The sequence below is a fragment of the Nannobrachium achirus genome (assembly GCF_963921795.1).
Source record: "Nannobrachium achirus genome assembly, chromosome: 12".
Classification (NCBI taxonomy): Eukaryota; Metazoa; Chordata; class Actinopteri; order Myctophiformes; family Myctophidae; genus Nannobrachium; species Nannobrachium achirus.
This window is the reverse complement of record NC_137832.1, coordinates 26,286,249-26,304,180: the sequence shown is the minus strand read 5'-3', so window position 1 is coordinate 26,304,180 and position 17,932 is coordinate 26,286,249. Positions and strand designations below refer to the sequence as shown.

General features: G+C 46.3%; 1 protein-coding gene across 4 annotated transcripts in view; it reads left to right on the top strand.

Annotated features, from left to right (window-relative positions):
* fbrsl1 (fibrosin-like 1) overlaps nt 1-17,932 on the top strand; it is a 529,581-nt gene that overhangs the window by 163,072 nt on the left and 348,577 nt on the right. The window lies entirely within an intron of this gene.

Sequence of the window (17,932 nt, the reverse complement as noted above, 5' to 3'; positions counted from 1 at the left end):
AAAGCGAACTTTGCATTGATGTGTAGTTATGTTTGAATAGATAAGATCTCTCAATTCAACAGGCTGCACTAAACTCTCCTCAAGCTCTCTCCAAGAAACCTTATTTGCTGGGTTAAACCAATTTAAAAGGGGGCGGAGCGTGAAGGCCCAATAATAAAATTTAAAGTTGGGCAATGAAAGGCCGCCATCATCTCTAGCACGCTGTAATAGAGAAAGTTTAAGACGAGGGCGTTTCCCTTTCCACACAAACTTAGATATCGAAGAGTGAAGCTTATTCCAGTATTGCGGCGGTGGTGGCAAAGGGAGCATAGAGCTTACAAAGTTAACCCTAGGAAGAACATTCATCTTTATGATTGAAACTCGAGCTTGGAGAGAGTTGGGCAAAGATGACCATCTATCTAAATCAAGACAAATCTTATTTAGAGTGTCACCATAGTTGTTCTTAACAATAGCCTGAAGAGAGGGGAAAATATCTATGCCAAGATATTTGAATTGGCTTACTACTGGGATTATGGGCGGCAGGATAGCAGATCTCATCTGATCATTTAGAGGTAGAAGGGCTGACTTCGTCCAATTAATTTTGTAGCCGGAAATGGAACTGAACTGATCAAAGATTTGAAGGACATGAGTAATTGACTGTGGTGCATTCTCAATGAACAGTAGAATATCGTCAGCATATAGGGAAATGCGATGCTGTGTGTTGTTAATCGAAACAGGAGTAATATCTGCAGACTGACGCACTGTCTGAGCCAAGGGTTCGAGTGAAAGTGCGAAAAGGAGAGGACTAAGGGGACAACCCTGCCTCGAAGATCTGCCAATCGTAATTAGCGGCGAACAGATCTTACCGGTTAGGACCATCGCTGACGGATTAGAATAAAGTACTTTAACAAAATGTATGAATGAAGCACCAAATCCCATTTTATCTAGTACAGCCCACAGGTAAGACCATTCCAGACGATCAAATGCCTTCAACGCATCGAGCGACAACACTGCGGCGGGGGTCCTCAGCTCCTTAGCCCTATCGATGATATGCAATAGTCGTCTAGCATTATCAGAGGCTAGTCTAGTTCCTATGAAACCTGTCTGATCACAGTGTACTAAGGTGGTCATAAAACCCTGCAAGCGACGCGCAAGCACCTTAGCAAAAACTTTTAGATCAGAATTCAAAAGTGAAAGCGGTCTATAGCTTGCGCAATCTGTGGGATCCTTGTTCTTCTTCAACAATAATGATATAATAGCTACATTCACATCCCTGGAGAAAGAGCCACTTTCAATTGCATATCGAAACATGTCTAGCATCAGCTGACCTAGATCTTCCCAAAAGATGGCATAAAGTTCAGGGGGTATCCCATCCAAACCAGGCGACTTGCCCCTACGCATTGCGAGCACAGCTTCCTGTAATTCCGCCAGATGGAGCGGTCTATCTAAGGCTTCCGCATCCGCCTCGCTAAGGGTTGGTAACTGTATGTTGGATAAAAAATTATTGCATACTGCATCATCGTGAATGACCTCGGAGGTGTAGAGCTCATCATAAAAAGCACGAAACGTGGCATTGACCTCTTTGGGTTCTGTAACCATGGCTCCCGTTGTTGATTTGACACTAACAATATCAGCAAAATGCTCATTGGATCTAAGACGTAAAGCCAGTAAGTGACTGGGTCTTGCACTATTAAAATAGTAGTTTTGCCTTGTGCGTTTCATTTGAAATTCTGAGCGGCGCTTGAGAATGGAGTTAATTTCTTTCTTAACTAGCTCCCTCTGAGTTGCTGTACTAACATCAAAGTTATTTTGGAGAGAATTATCCAAAGTAGAAAACCGAGATTCCAATTCCACCAGTTTGGCTGACCTTAATTTTCTCTGAGTGGACGCATAGAGGGTTGTATTACTCCTGATAAAGCCTTTAATTGCATCCCAAAGAATTCTGGGATCCTCAACTGAGCCTGTATTGATATTTATAAATTCACGCAAACCAGTTTGAAACTGAGCTACAAATGCCGCATCGCGCAGCAGTGTGGTGTTAAACCGCCATCTAGGAGCTCTATCTATAACCTGTTTCAGTGAAGCAACACACAGCACCGCCTTGTGATCCGAGAGTGACATTGGGAGCAACTCTACCTTGGCAATTTTATGAAACAAGCTAACAGGGGCAAAAACGTAATCGATCCTAGAGAATGAAGCATGCCTACCCGACAGAAAAGAAAAATCTCTAACCGTTGGGTTCATTAAACGCCAGATGTCGAGTAAGCCAGTTGAGTTTGCCCAAGCACGTAGTTCTGCAGACGCTAGTGCTTGTTCTCTGCTTTCTACCCCAGTGGATCTATCTAGGTTATGTTGCCATGTTGCATTGAAGTCAGCACCAACAATGATTTTGAAATCCGTCAGTTCCAATAAGGTTTTAGTTAGTAATTTGTAAAACTCTTTGTCTAAAACATTTGGAGCATACACAGAGACTAGTGCTAGCATTTTACCCTCCAAGCGGATTTTAGCAACAGCTATCCTCCCGTCACTGTCAGACCAATCACCCAAAGAATCCAACCTAAGGTTACGTCTAGCCAATATGGCTACTCCCTTGGTTTTGGAAGAAGCAGCTGAAAAGGCTAAAACACGATAATGTTTATTAGCCAATCGGTTGGAATGCTCTTTTAAAAGATGAGACTCCTGTATAAATGCAAAGTCAATTGATTTAGATCGCAAAACCCCCAAAATGCTGGTTCGCTTATGCGGTATATTCGCTCCCCTTACATTGAAACTTAGAAATTTATATTCTGTCATAATTGTGGTTCAAACCATACGCACAGCAAGCACAGTAGAACATTTTAGAATTTCCTAGTTGGTCCCTCACAACAAACCTTCCCAACAGAAAAACAAAACAACCCCAAAAGGAACAGAAAGGAAAAAGCAACATCAAACGAACATAAAAAAACACATAACATTGAAGCTTGAGGGGGAAAACCCCATTAGCATCAGAGTGCACAAAAACAGTTCCCCACCCCATCAACCTATTAGTCAACCTTCATTTCACTCTGTCAGAGAGTGCAAACAAGTAACTGCCCAAAAGTAACCATACATTGCCCTCTGGTGGTTATGTAAATATATAACAGATCACCAAAGTAAAAACAACAACAACAAAAAAGTGCCTTCTTGTGGCTGAATAGCTCTTAAACATTCCATCAGCTCAAATTATGATCAATCTCCCCACTTCATATCACTTAAATAAATGAGAATGGTATGTTAACATTTCTAGTAAAGAAGGGGGAGAGAAAAAAGAAAAGAATAAAGGGAAAAAAAAAAAATTGAGGGGACTATAACAACTGTAATAATAATAATCAGTCCAGCATTAGGCCCACTTAGAATGTGATAAAGCCCTATAAGCCACGCTAATGCAAATAACCAAACACTTGTGACAGATAAGTGGAAATAAGGCTGTCACCACGACAAGGCACTAATATAATATTAATAATAAAAATAAATAAAAAAGGAAATCAGTGTATATGATATAAAAATGTATGCACTTACATATGTAGTTAGAAATAGAAATTAAAAGCACATCCGGGGGGCCATATGCAGCAAAGCACACACAGTGTTAATGCATACTGCGCCACATACAGCCCCCCCATGCATCCATGCATACAAACCACAATTACTAATTAGAAGGGGGAAAAAAAGGAAAGAAAAGAAAAGTCTGTATACATAAGTATTTACATAAAACACAGTTATGTATGATCAGGAAACCATATACAACACAGCATACATAATGCATACTGCGCCATATACAGCTCCCTGTACATGCCCAAAAGGCCAGTGCAAACTTAGATAAATGTCAATCATATTAGTTAAGTCTGTTTCCGTCTTAAACAGTAAACTACCATACTTCAAACAGTGAACCTACCCAATCACGACTACAAAATAAATATCCCAATACAGAGCTCCCCTCTCCCCCCATCAAGAAATTAACATTTTAACAAGTAAATTAACATTTTAACAAGTAAAGTAGGTAAATAACTACCCCCCCCCCCCCCCCCCCCCAGACAGCGGATCCACAAGCACGTAGAGCCAACGCGCCACGAGATCGTACATCCGCCAGCTATTGAGATTAGAAAAAAAAGGAAAAAAAAGAACGAGTCAATGAGCCAGGGAGAGAGAGAGAGAGAGAGAGAGAGAGAGAGAGAGAGAGGAGAAGCAGAGATAGGTAGAGAGACATAGAGAAAGGGCGGGAGAGCGAGTGGTCTCTGGAACCGCGGAGCCTTCACAATTTAGACCATATTATTTATATCTGTTTCACCTTAAACAGTAGGCTACATTACTCAATACAAAGGCCAAAGCCCAGTCTCGCCCTCCTACCCGAAAAAGTAGCGTTTTAGGCGGCATAAACGAACCATAAACTAACAACCAACATAGCCGCCATTACCTAACAGAAAGAGAGAGAGAGAGAGAGAGAGAGAGAGAGAGAGAAAGACACACACACACACACACACACACACACACACACACAGCGAGAGAGAGAGCCAGAGAGAGAGAGAGAGAGAGAGAGAGAGAGAGAGAGAGAGAGAGAGGAAAGCCGAGATAGATAGAGAGATATAGAGGGAAGACGATAGAGAGAGCAGGCTCCGTCCGAACCGCGACACGGAACACGTTAGACAAAGCCTAACAGAGAGAGATAAAACCCTCTAGACCTATATAGTAAGCAGCACAACGCTCAATAAGAGCAAAGAAAAGGAATACAATAATAACAAGAACAATGTCCATTATATTCAAACAAAAAAGACAGTGAATTATGCTTATAGCTTTAGCAGCCCTAAATCCTCTCTCCTTGCGGTAACCTAAATTAAAACGAGTAACACCCATCTGCTTACAGATCTTGTTAAGAAATAAAACAAATAAAATAGGTATTATGAAACGAAACACTTGAAAACACAACGTCAAGTCAGATGATGAGTCCAAAACAATAAGTAGGCTTACATTAACAACTCACCCTTTGGGGAGGAGGAGGAGGAGAGAGTGAGGAAAGAAAGACGCTGCGTAAAAGTCATCTCCAAAGTCCCAGCCAGCTTACCAACAGTCCATTAAAGGCAAAAGGATATCACATCGGCAGAATGTGTTTGAAAGCACGCGATCACGAAAGCAAAAGTGTCCCTGGTAAAAGTTAGTTCTCTGTAACTGTCGTCTCATCATCCTGCGTAGCTAGAGTCTCGTCCGCAGCACCTGGAGTCTTGAACTTATCCTTGCAAAAGGCCAGAGCTTCCTTGGGTGAGTTGAAAGTAGAAGTCGCCTCATCCACGGTTATCCAGAATTTGCTCGGGTGCCTTATTCCGTATTTAACCCCTTCCGCGGTGATGGAACGTAGGAATTCCTTTACTGGCCCGAAAGCTGCCCTTCTCTTTGATGTTTCAGCAGACCAGTCGGGGAAAATATACACCTTTTTGCCATTGTATGTCAGTTGGCCTGCTTTCCTGGAGAGCTGGAGTATGCGTTCCTTTACCCGGAAAAAATGGATCCTTGCCAGGAAAGCCCTTGGCTTATCAGAACGTGGATTGCCGGTCCGATGAGCACGATCCACCTCCGGGGGGGAGTCGGGAAACTCGTCGGGGAATGTTTTCTGCAAAAAAGACTGGATAAAGGCCACTGGGTCAGCCTTTTCCAGCCCAGGAGAGATCCCAATCACTCTTATGTTGTTCCTACGACTCCGGTCTTCTGCTATGACGAGCTTCTCCTCCAGATTAGCACATCTTCTCTCCAATTCAGTGATACACATCTGCAAACTGTCCATGGAGGAACCAAAGTTCTCAATGGCCTCCCCCTGTTCAGCCACGGTCGTGTTCAGCGTGGCGACTGCAGGACGCAGCTCCTTTCCGAAGTCATCAATCTTCTTCAGTAATTTCTTCTCCAAGCCAAGCATCATGGGTTGAATAAAACCATCCATAAACTCTTTCAGTGATTCCTTGAGGACCTCGCGCAGCATGCTCTTTGTAACCGGAGCGTCAGCGTCGCCCTGCATTGCGCCGGCCATGTTGTCGGCGTTTGCGGTCGGAGACCTGGTACTCCTCGACCTCGTGTTAATCGTATTCGGCATGAAACACGAAACAACTGCAAAAACAGACGCTCACCAGTGTTTTGGGCGTTTAAAGTCTCAAAAGAACTATAAAGGCAGTAAAAAATGGGCTTAAAAAATGTGAAAACTATGCACCTCCACAGAGCTCAACAAACGCGTCCTACTCGGTCGCCATCTTGTCGGAACTCCACAGCAATAGCATCTTGACATTCCCTAACCCTAAATGTTAGTGAAAAAAAGAGAGGAAAAAGAAACATGTTAATCTGCCGTAGCTGTGAGAGTCTGAGAATGGACTCTTAATAGTTAGCGGTCCATTTTATCACTCGACCCCAAATGAACACTCCAGTTTTGACTGTCTAGCACAGTGGTTCTCAACCTTTTCAGGCCGCGACCCCCAAAATAATCATATTTTAACTGGGGACCCCCCACCCTGCACAAGCACTTGGAATTGTAGGAGTTGGCATTACATTTAGTTTGACTCGATCTGTTCCATTGTGAAAATAGCAGATCTACGTTGTGAGCATGTAGATCTGCTATTTTCACAATTTCTGCCTCTAATATTTGATAATTTTGACTAATGTTCGACCAGAGGTACTAAAAATGTCTTTAATGTCACTTTAATTGTCAGATACCCTGTATACCGTTATACTGTATGTTGTTCTGTTTACTGTTGAGTCAATGTTGACATTTAGCTAAACATCTGGGGACCCCCCAAAATAATTTCAGTGGTTCTCAACCCCACAGGTTGAGAACCACTGGTGTAGCCCTGCAGAGAAAGGGTTGCCTGGGATGCATGGGAAGGAGAGAAGGGAGGAAAGAGAGGAGGCAGGGGGGAGACGAGGGGAGGCCAGATTTATGAGAGGAGGAGAGGTGGTGGGAGAAGGGAGGAGGAGGAGAAATGAAGCAGAGGTGGGGTAGAAGGGAGGGATGGGGGAGGTCGGGGGGAGGAGAGGAGGTGAGAGGAGACGGGAGGAGGCCAGGGTGTCTGTCCTTAAGGCCTTGTGCTTATCAGAGCAGACCAGATACTGTTCTAATGACCCGGGTTGACAGGTGAGAGTCCTCTGGGGGATCTGTGTGTTTGTCCATGCATACATACATACATGCTGCCTTAAAAGCGCACACACACACTTGCCAACTGTGTGTGTGTGTGTGTGCGCGCGTGCGCGTGCGTGTGTGTGTGTGTGTGCCAGTGTGGTTGGCAGGACCCCCTGGGGACAGGTACTGAGGGATGGGGTTCACACTCTGGTAGCAGGTGCACCCCCCACCCCTTCTCTGCCTCGTCTCTCTCTCTCTCTCTCATCTTTCTCTCTCTCCCTCTCTCCCTCCCTCCCTCCTCCCAGGAGGCAGGTGGTGAGAGTGATTGTAGAGGTGTGAGCTAACCCACAGGGGAGCGGTTCCTCTCCCCAACTCATCTGTTCTAGACGGGGCCGCACAGGGACTCCCGGGCCCCTCCTCAGGGGCTCCGCTATAGCTGAGAATCAGGTCAAGGAGGGCGGTCTGCACCTCCAACATGTCCGCCCGCCTGTAACCATAGGCTTTGGATTATTAGACCAATAACAAACAGGATCTGAATCAAATAGACGTCAATCTAGTCTAGTGTTTTTCAAACTTTCACATTTCAAGGGATCCCCTTAACTCTTCATGTGGTTCCATTTGTACACTGTCAGAGTTACAGACTTGTATGGGTCAATTTGGACCCCCCTAAAGGAACCCACAGAAGCTCTGGAATCCACTTATTCCAATTGGATGTATAATAATAATCTTTATTATCCCTGAAGGGAAATTTGTCTTCACAGTCTGTTCAAACAAAGAAACAACACATAACCATATAACAACACAAACATATCACAAAGACAGATCATCAGTACCCCACTATACACAGAAAACCCCTCTTAGCGACAGGGACGATTGTTTAGCAGATTGTTAAGTGCAGCAATGGCTGAGGGGACAAAACTCCTGCTAAACCGAACCTTCAAGGTTCTGTATCTTCGCCCTGATGGCAAGAGGTCGAAGTAGCGATGCAGAGGATGATCAGTGTCATTTGTTATTGAGAGTGCTAAGTGTGTGGTGGCCTTATTGTATATAATATGTATATAATGATGAAAAAACAGTGTGTAATCTTCTAATATTCTAATGTTGCACCAAAATCTTACACATGCTTTACTTCCTGGTTACAAATACACACTCTCTTTCTGTGAGTGTTCTTGGACTGTGTGGGGACCTTAACATTTAATGAGTGGTATACACATCCTATACGAACGGACGCGAACACAACATGCGCCTCTGAAAGACTAATGTTTTATTGCCTCTAAATTGCTGCTTAGCTGGCGTGGTTTTTAGTTCTCGACGCGCCGACTGACTTTGCGTGGCCCCGCTCTCATCGCCAAGGAATAGAAATGGCATATTGTCGCTATTTCATGAGCTCGTATTTGTGCCCCGTGCTCACGAACGCGACGCGGTCCTCGCGGTGTACTCGTGTAGAGAGTTATGGGGGCATTTGAGACCTTGTATAATATGTGTATCCCTTTTTATGTGGTCATTTATTATTGGGCGTGCTCCATGAATAATGGATGATTAAGTGCAGGGGGTAATGGATACACTGGGAGTCGTCAAAATAAAAGCAAAAATCCATTTGCCGTCCCTGTAGTAAATCCACTGGCTTGTCCTTGGGCTAATTTCCAACCTGGGATTTTGCGGTTGGGAAGGTGTGTGTGTATGTATGTGTGTGTGCATGTGTGTGTGTGTGCATGTGTGTGTGCATGTGCGTGCCTGCGCGTAATCACGCATGTTGTGTTGATAGCTGTTGTGGTACGGTGGGAGGGAGGGAGGGAGGGAAGTGTTGGTGTAAAAAGGCGAGCAAGAAGGATGAGTGAAACTGGAGAACAAAGCTAGGAACACCTCCATTACTTGCTCCCCCCACACCCACATATACAGGCACGTGCACACATAGACATCAAAGGGGGCTTGAGCCCCTGCCCTTTTATCCGTCTGTAAAAAAAGTGCCCTCTCAAGACCACGAATGCAGTTTTTATTGTGGTAAAAGAAATGCAAATGCCTCATTTCCAAGCCATACCTGAAGGCCGGCGCTCAAGAGAATTGCCTGAACTTGAATGCAGCATATTATGTTGAAGGAATTGCCCTCACTTGTCAATAAATCCACACCACATCTCCAGTATTGCCTTTTTTTATGCTTAGTTTAGTGTGTTATTAAGCACCGAAAATTAGCCGACCTCCAAGCCCACAACGCGTCGCAGCGTGACACGTTGTGAGCTTGGAGGTCTGCTATTTTCAATATTTTCACCACAAAGCCCTTTTATAAATGTCAGCCCCTGCCTCTCTGACATTCTCTGCACGCCCCTGCACATATATGCACCATCCCTGTCTCTTTCTTTCTGTCACCCAGGCTTACAGCTTCAGTACCACCACCACCCCCCCCCCCCCCCCCCCCTCCCCCCCTGCAATCCTAGCAGCTGCCACTTCTTAGCCCGAGGAAAATGAAGGCAGATGAATCAATTTGGCCCCTGGCCCTAAAGTGCACTTGTCGGCGACCCAGCCAATGCAGGGCGGAGGGGTTGGGTGGTGTAGGCTCGATGGAGGTGACGGAGGGCTGGATAATGAGCTGATAGATTGAGCCGGTGTTCCGCGCCCGGCGCCCCCCACCCCCCCTTCCCGCTCGCCCGGGGGGCCACCCACTGCCCCTTCACTGTTCTCTCTCTCTCTCTCTCTCGCTTTCTATCCCTCTCTCTCTCTCTCTACCTGCTACCTTCACCGGCGCTGTGTGTGCGGCAGCGGCGGCCCTTTTCTGTGGGGGTTAATAGGGGTTAGGGTCCCCCCCTTTTGGTGCGGGAGACACTTTTCAGAACAAATTAGGGGAAGGATCTGTATCCGTCCTCGTCACCCCAACACCCCGCCACCCCCCCCCCCCCCCTCTCCTCTAGGCAGGAGGAGATTGGTAAGGAGGAGGTGGCAGCGAAGAGAGGAGCGGAGAACGTTGCGTTGGCGGCGCGGGCAAGGTGGAGGGAAGGTAGGGGGCGGTGGGGGAGGTAGGGGGTGATGGGTGTTGGGTGGAGGAGGGAGAGCAGGTTCAACATGGGAGGTTAATGAGGACTGACGGCCGCAGCGAGGCTGAGGCACAACCTCCCTGACTGCTGCTGACACATGACGGATGGCTGAGGAGACACAGCGAGGGGGAGGGAGGAAGGGCCGAGAGTGTCTCCTCGTTTTGCTTGGAGGAAATGGTAGACCGAGATGGTAGACCGCCACACACGCACACGCACATGCACGCACACAGGGGTGCAGGGGTGTCGCACCAAATTCTGGGCCCTGGGTACAAGGATTTACTGCGGGCCCCCCATGAATGTTCTTCATACTAGTGGGAACTGCCGGAACTCATTTTTACGCAATATTTTGTGCTTTAACCATTGAAAAAAAGCAGATACAAGCTCACAGCGTGGCACCAAGTTCTGCTATTTTTGAAAAATCTTGAAAATGTGTGCATGTCAGTGGTGCTCAAACCTTTTCATGTGAAGGACCCCCAAAATGATATGTAGTTGGCCACAGACCCCCATCTCAAAATATTTAGTTTCAGGGACCCCCCCAGAAGCAACATTTGAGTTACAAATGTTCGCTTAAAAAATACATACAGTATATTCAATTGCACACATTTAAAAAAATAGCAGATCTACAAGCTTGCTGTGAGCTTGTATATCTGCTATTTCTCAATAGCTAAAGTATAAAATAATTAAGGCCCCTCCACCTTGGGCCCTAGTAACTCAGTCCCACTTTTCCCCCCCTTGTGACGCCCCTGCACACACACACACACACACACACACACACACACACACACACACACACACACACACACACACACACACACACACACACACACACGGGAACAGAGAGAAGGAAGTGGAATGAAAACAGAACAACAGAGCATAACCCCCGCTGCCCTCCGTATGATGGACACACCGTCCACACACCCCCCCACACCCCCCCACCTGCTCATTAAAGCCAGGATGATGGCATTTTCACTGCTCACTCACACCTCACTGTGTCTGTCTTCAAAGGAAGTGGATGTGATGGGTTGGCTGACATCAGGGCAACCATGGGGGGAAGATACATAGTGGGAGGGGAGAGAGAGAGAACACGAGAGAGAGAGACAGAGACAGAGACAGAGAGAGAGAGAGAGAGAGAGAGAGAGAGAGAGAGAGAGAGAGAGAGAGAGAGAGAGAGAGAGAGAGAGAGAGAGAGAGAGAGAGAGAGACAGACAGACAGACAGACAGACAGACAGACAGACAGACAGACAGACAGACAGACAGACAGACAGACAGACAGACAGACAGACAGACAGACAGACAGACAGACAGACAGACAGACAGACAGACAGACAGACAGACAGACAGACAGACAGACAGACAGACAGACAGACAGACAGACAGACAGACAGACAGACAGACAGACAGACAGACAGACAGACAGACAGACAGAGGTGAGACTGGTTAGAGTTCTTTTTTTTTGCCTACTGTTACTGCTACCAGTTCTGTTATTGCTACAATTACTTAGCAGACGTTCTTATCCAGAGCATGTATGAGATCAGAGTAATGTCATCGACTCTAGTCTAGGGATGGGATGGGACGATAAGCGATATTATCGTTTATCTTGATAAAAAACACTCACGATAATCGTATCGTGGAGTTTTAATTTATTGTGATATCGTCCTCCGTCATGCACTGGGATCAATTCACCTTTTATTTGCCGAGCTGCATATCCGGTACCACTTAAACCCTCTATTAGTAAAATGTACTTATAATATACGTACTTGATACTGTCTTTTTTTCCACTCTACCGACGCGTTGTGAGCTTGTAGATCGGCTATTTTTTGGCAAAGAGTTCCGCCCCAGGATAATGGATGACGGGGATATTTTGAAGAATTGTGATTTCTTTGGGCACAATAATCGTGATATGAAATGTTCATATCGTCCCACCCGTACTCTAGTCGACAAACAACGGGGTTAATGGTCACTTAAATAGAGTGCAGCAAAATAATTATAAATAAATTAGTGCGCGTGAGCACGTAATGAAGATATATCTTCATTACTTGCTCTGTGTTTTCTACTCCTGGGCAACTTGAAGCCAATGAATGGAATACAAAAAGGGGGAGACGTGATTTTTGGAGGATGAAGACCTCCAAAAAGCAGCATTCTGGACCGTTTGGAGGGGCTTGAGTGCTGGGAGACCAGAAAGGAGAGATTTGCAATAGTCAAGCCTGGAGATGTCTTGAGGCCTGGACGAGAGCTGGTGAGGAAGGGTTGGATCCTTCAGATGTTGTAAACAAGTGTAAAGCTACAGGATCCAGGGATCCCTGGCTGCAGTGTGTGTTTTGAAGGACAGCTGACAGCTGGTCCAGGACCACACCCAGGTTCTTGGCAGTTGGAATAGGAGCCACCAGGGTGTTGTTGATGGGAATGGAAATATCTACTACAGGGAGCAGGACTTAAACAGGGAACAAGAGAAGCTCTGTCTTGTCTGCGTTGAGCTTGAGGTGGTGGTGGTAACACATCCACTGTGTGATGTAACCTGTATGCAGCTTCCCTGGAACTAAATATTTTGACATGGGCGTCTAAATACATATAATTTTGGGGATCCTTGACATGAAAAGGTTTCAGCACCACTGACATAGAAACATAGGTTTTTCAAAAAACCTTAGAAGTATTTCAAATATTGAAAGACTTGCCCAAATTTTCGTTTGCAAGCTTGTATATCTGCTATTTTTCAATAGATACAGCACAAAATGTGAGTGGATACTTGTACCCAGGGCCCACAATTTGGTGCGACACCCCTGCAGTCATGTAGGAGTAGAACCAACAGAGTTCCATCCCAGCGATGCCAAGGTCAGAAAGGGTGTCCAGAAGAAGCCGATGGCGGACTGTATCAAACGCTGTAGATACAGTAGGTCAAGAAGGACGAGGACTGCCGAGTGGGAGGCAGCCTGAGCAGCATGGAGTGCCTCTGTGACTGCGAGAAGAGCTATTTCAGTGGAGTGGAGGCTGGCTTGAATCCTGACTGGTTGGGATCCAACAGGTTACTCTGTGAGAGATATAGAGGAAAGCTGGTATATTCCCCCTCTGCTTTGAGCCTTGGCTTTGTGAATTCACCCTGCGCTGCCATAGTGTAAATGAGCAAGGCCCGAGTCAGCGCTGTACAGCTAGCTCGCTACTCAACTTGGGGGTGAAATTAAGATGCTGGAGGGCCTTTTGAAGATAATTAAAGAGCACAGAGTGGGAGCCTCCAGAGGGAGAGAGGGGGTGGTGGTCCTCAGACATGTTCAATACCGAGACTAATGGGGCTCGTTTCCAGTACATTATTCATGTAAAACACAGGGCCCTCACACACCCTCACTCCTTTTCCCTTCGTGCACAGTATAGCGGTGTGACACACGATACGTACACAACCCGCACACACACATGCACACGTATAGCTCACTCGCTCTCTCTGTGTTTGAATTCAACCTGCTTAACCTTGCCCCGTGCGGCGCGAGGTCCAATCCTCTGCCGTTGTAAACAAAATTAATCTGCATGACGGCAACGACGGAAAAAAAAGAGAACAAAACGAAAACGCCTTTTAAAACAGCCCAATTCCCCCTAGCTTACCCAGAGTGCATTTCAAAGACTTCCCATGATCCTCTGTGCAATGTGCCATGGGAGGAAGGGCAGGGTGGATGGAGGGGGATTTGGGGGGGCTTAGCGACCTTGACCTCTATCATGTTACCCAGTTGCATCTCTGAGGAGGAGACAGGCCTTGTTGCCGAGCTTTCTCGCTCGCCCTTTAGCATTTAGGAGAGCCACAAAAAACAAAAAGAGAAAATCAACATTGGCTGTGCAGATGGGAGCTGAGGGCCAATTAAAGCACATCCCCCAGACAAAGAAATTAGCTCCCTGCCTTAATCACAGGCCACCAGGGCTGCCAATCTTTTGTCAAAGGAGGTGAATACATGCCAGGATCAATTGCCGTTATGTCACACTCTCTTCTCTCTCTCTCTCTCTCAGGGATGTGCAGGGAATGTTAGAGAGGCAGGGGCTGACATTTCTAAAAGGGCCTTTTGGTGAAACTATTGAAAATAGCAGACCTCCAAGCTCACAACACGTCGCAGCTGTGGTTTACGGCACGTATTTCTACACAGAGAGGGCAATTCTTTCAACATGAGATGCTGCATTCAAGTTCAGGAGAGTTTGGACAAGGCAATTCTCTTGAATGCTGCCTTCAGGTATGGCATGGAAAGGGGGGCATTTGCATTTCTTTCACCATAGTAAAAACTGCATTCATGGTCTGCAGAGGGCACTTTTTACGGACGAGTAAAAGGGCTGGGGCTCAAGCCCCCTTTGATGTCTATGTGATTGTGTGCACATGCCTGCTCTCTCTCTCTCTCTCTCTCTCTCTCTCTCTCTCTCTCTCTCTGCTGCATCCATCCTATCTCTCTCTTCCCTCCTTTTTCCTCTGTTATTTCCCTCTCCCTCCCTTGCTCTCTATCTCTTCAGTCTCTCTCTGTCCATCTCTCCTTCCTCCGCTTCACGTTCTCTCTCTCTTCCGCCACAGCCAGTCAGCATCATTAATGCAGGTAGCTAATTAGACTCTGTGCTGTGATCAATAGCTGGGCTGATTGCTGCAATGGCAGGGCTCCCCACAGGGAAGTGGAAACACTTTGGGGGGGGCCCTGCAGGAATTTGTCAGCGCTCGCAAATGCTGGGTAAACAAAGTAATCGGTGGTTGCACTCGAAAGTGGCGAGACATCAGCCGTGTGCCAAGACTCAACGCGCGGCTGGCTGACTTACTGAACCTCTGCTCTGCTCTTCTCTGACTGACTGACCGACCGCATGACTGACTGACTGCCTGGTTAACTGATTGCTTTCCTGCCAGCCTGCCTGTCTGCCTGCCTGCAGTGGGGCGATCTCTTTGTGCAATTGTGAAGTGAAAGAATAAAAAAAGGAACAATATCTATTTTGAGATTCAAGAAGTGATTAGCCTGACAGCAAGTGACGAGAGAGAGAAAAAGAGAGAGAGAGGGATGGTGGTAGTGGGTGGTAGAAGTCAAACCTGATTAGAACCACCTGCCATGTCTCACCCTCCACCTCCTCTTCCTCCTATTTCCACCCTGATTGCATCACTCTGCAACATGCCCCCTCAATAGCACCACTTCCTTCCACCACCACCAACACACGCATGCACACATTTTCACGACTCTTTCAAAAATAGCAGATCTACAAGCTCGCAGCGCGGCACTCGGTGCCGCGCTGTGAGCTTGTATATCTGCTATTTTTCCACTGGTTAAAGCATTCAATAATTCTAGGCCTAAATTTAAGTAAAAGTAACAATACTGCAATGTAGAGATGCTCTGTTACAAGTAAAAGTCCGGAATTCCAAATGTACTTGAGTAAAAGTATCAACGTATTTGCAACAAAATGCACTTTAATGTACGAAAAGTAAAAGTACAAAATGTTTGCGATGCGACGCGTTTTGAGCTTGTAGATCTGCTATTTTCAAATAGCCTTGGTATAAAATAGGGCTAAAGTGGATTAATGTATGTTTTATAATGTTATAATTTATATCTGCAAAATAACCAGTAACTAAAGTGTTCAAATCAATGTAGCGGAGTAAAAGTACAATATGTGGATGTGACATGTAGTGGAGTAATAGTAAAAGTATTGGAAATTGGAAATACTCAAGTAATGCACAATTACCTCAAGATTGCACTTATGTACAGTAAATGTACTTTAATTTACACCACTGCACACACACACACACACACACACACACACACACACACACACACACACACACACACACACACACACACGAATACGCACACGCCTCCCTGGCTGTCACCGCCGCTGACCTCAGCATCGTTAAGTCCCCTTGGCCAATCAGAGGGGTCGATCCAGGCAGGCGGCAGGGTAATTAAAGGGGAATTGTGTCTACTTGGCTTATGTGCTAGTTGACACAAGGCTAGACAAACACGCTCTCTCTCCCTCGCTCTCTACCTCTTTATTTCACTCCTGTTCTCCATCTACCCCCCCTTTCTTCCTCTGCTTTCTTCCCCTCAGTCGCTCTCTCTCTCTCTCTCTCTCTCTCTCTCTCTCTCTCTCTCTCTCTCTCTCTCTCTCTCTCTCTCTCCTTTTCCCCCTCCTCCTCTCCCTCCCTCCCTCCCTCTCCCTCTCTCCCAGGCCAGGTGGTAACGTACAGGACCTGTCAGATTTGCTGATGACCCTTTTAATTCCAGCCCCTTGCCCGGGGGCTATAATTGATATTTACCGGGAAAGGTTAATTGTAGCAGTGATCTGCTTAAATTACAGTGGAGATCAGGAGACTGCGGGGCCACCAGCCACCACCACATGCCGTGCACGTGCTCGCTCACGCACGTGCACACACACACACACCCCCAGCGAGTGTGCGCACACACAGGTGTGCACATTCTCCAACCAGGCGAGCCGCTGAGCGTGAGCTGCTGTAGTCAAATAGATTATCACTCCCCGCAGCCGTTTCCCTGGTGTGTGTGTGTGTGTGTGTGTGTGTGTGTGTGTGTGTGTGTGTGTGTGTGTGTGTGTGTGTGTGCGCGTGCGTGCGTGTTTGTGTGCACGCACGCGCACACATGCACACACATGCTTCCTCACCAAGCTAGTTCACCTCCCAGCCTCCCATCTGGCTAGCTGGAGGTCCAGCTCATGCCAAACACTGGTGGTCGGCTGGCAATGCTATAAAACATTCAAGTCATTCAAAACTGGCATAGCCCATGAGAAAAAGCCCTACAACTATGGGTCTATGAGAGCATGACAGCAGGGTGGCATCAAGTTACACATGTTTGGTTCTACAATGTTTATGATATGATAATGATAGTGGATACCTATTTCCTCCTGCGAGAGGAATTCAGTATTTTCAGCCCAACCCAGCTGATTCGCTGCCCACAAGGAGCGTGTGAGCAATTAGGGGTTAAGAGTCTTGCTCAGGGACACACATCGACATTGCTACCCTGGCCTGGTATCGAACCTGGGGCAACCAGGGGCTCTGGTTCCCCAGCCTAACCATTCAGCTATGCCAAATATATACCGTAATTGCTGGACTATAAGCCGCACCTGAATATAAGCCGCACCAGCAACATTTTGAAAAAAATCCAAATGATTACATATATAAGCCGCACCTGACTATAAGCCGCAGGTGTCCTTCCTGCTTCCCGCTAGAGCGCCCCTGGTGGCCATTAGCTGTAAAAATCTATATATAAATCCTTGATAAAGACCATTGTGAAACTAACTAACTGGCTGTTAGCTGTAAAAATCTTTATATAAGCCGCACCGGTGTATAAGCCGCAGGGTTCAAAACATGGGAAAAAAGCTGCGGCTTATAGTCCGGCAATTACGGGTATATGATATACTGATCGTGTGAGTGTGTGTGTGTTTGGGGGTATTTTGACAAAACTCATCTCCAGAGCAACTGTAGAAGTAGAGACAAGGTTTATTGTGTCTGAATCGATGTTTAGCTAAAATATTTAACCAGAGAAGCTTTCTTTCATTGAGTGGGCAGGTATTGGGAGGCTTCATTGATTTGCTCAAGGACACATTGACTGTGTGTGTTGGAAACCCTTTAGTTGTGATCAAACCTGTGTCTATTCAGTCTCAAGTCAGGCTCTGTAACCACTAAATGTGGTGGTGGTGATGATGATGATGATGTTGATTATGTGTGTATCTTCATTTCCATCCACCCCACTTCAGAATATTCTCCACATAATTCCTATAACAGTCTTCTGCTGTTGGCCACAACCACTCCAATGTTTGACAAGTGTTCCTCCCTTTCTCTCTACCGCCACCATCTTCATTACAGTTGAGTTAACACTACCAT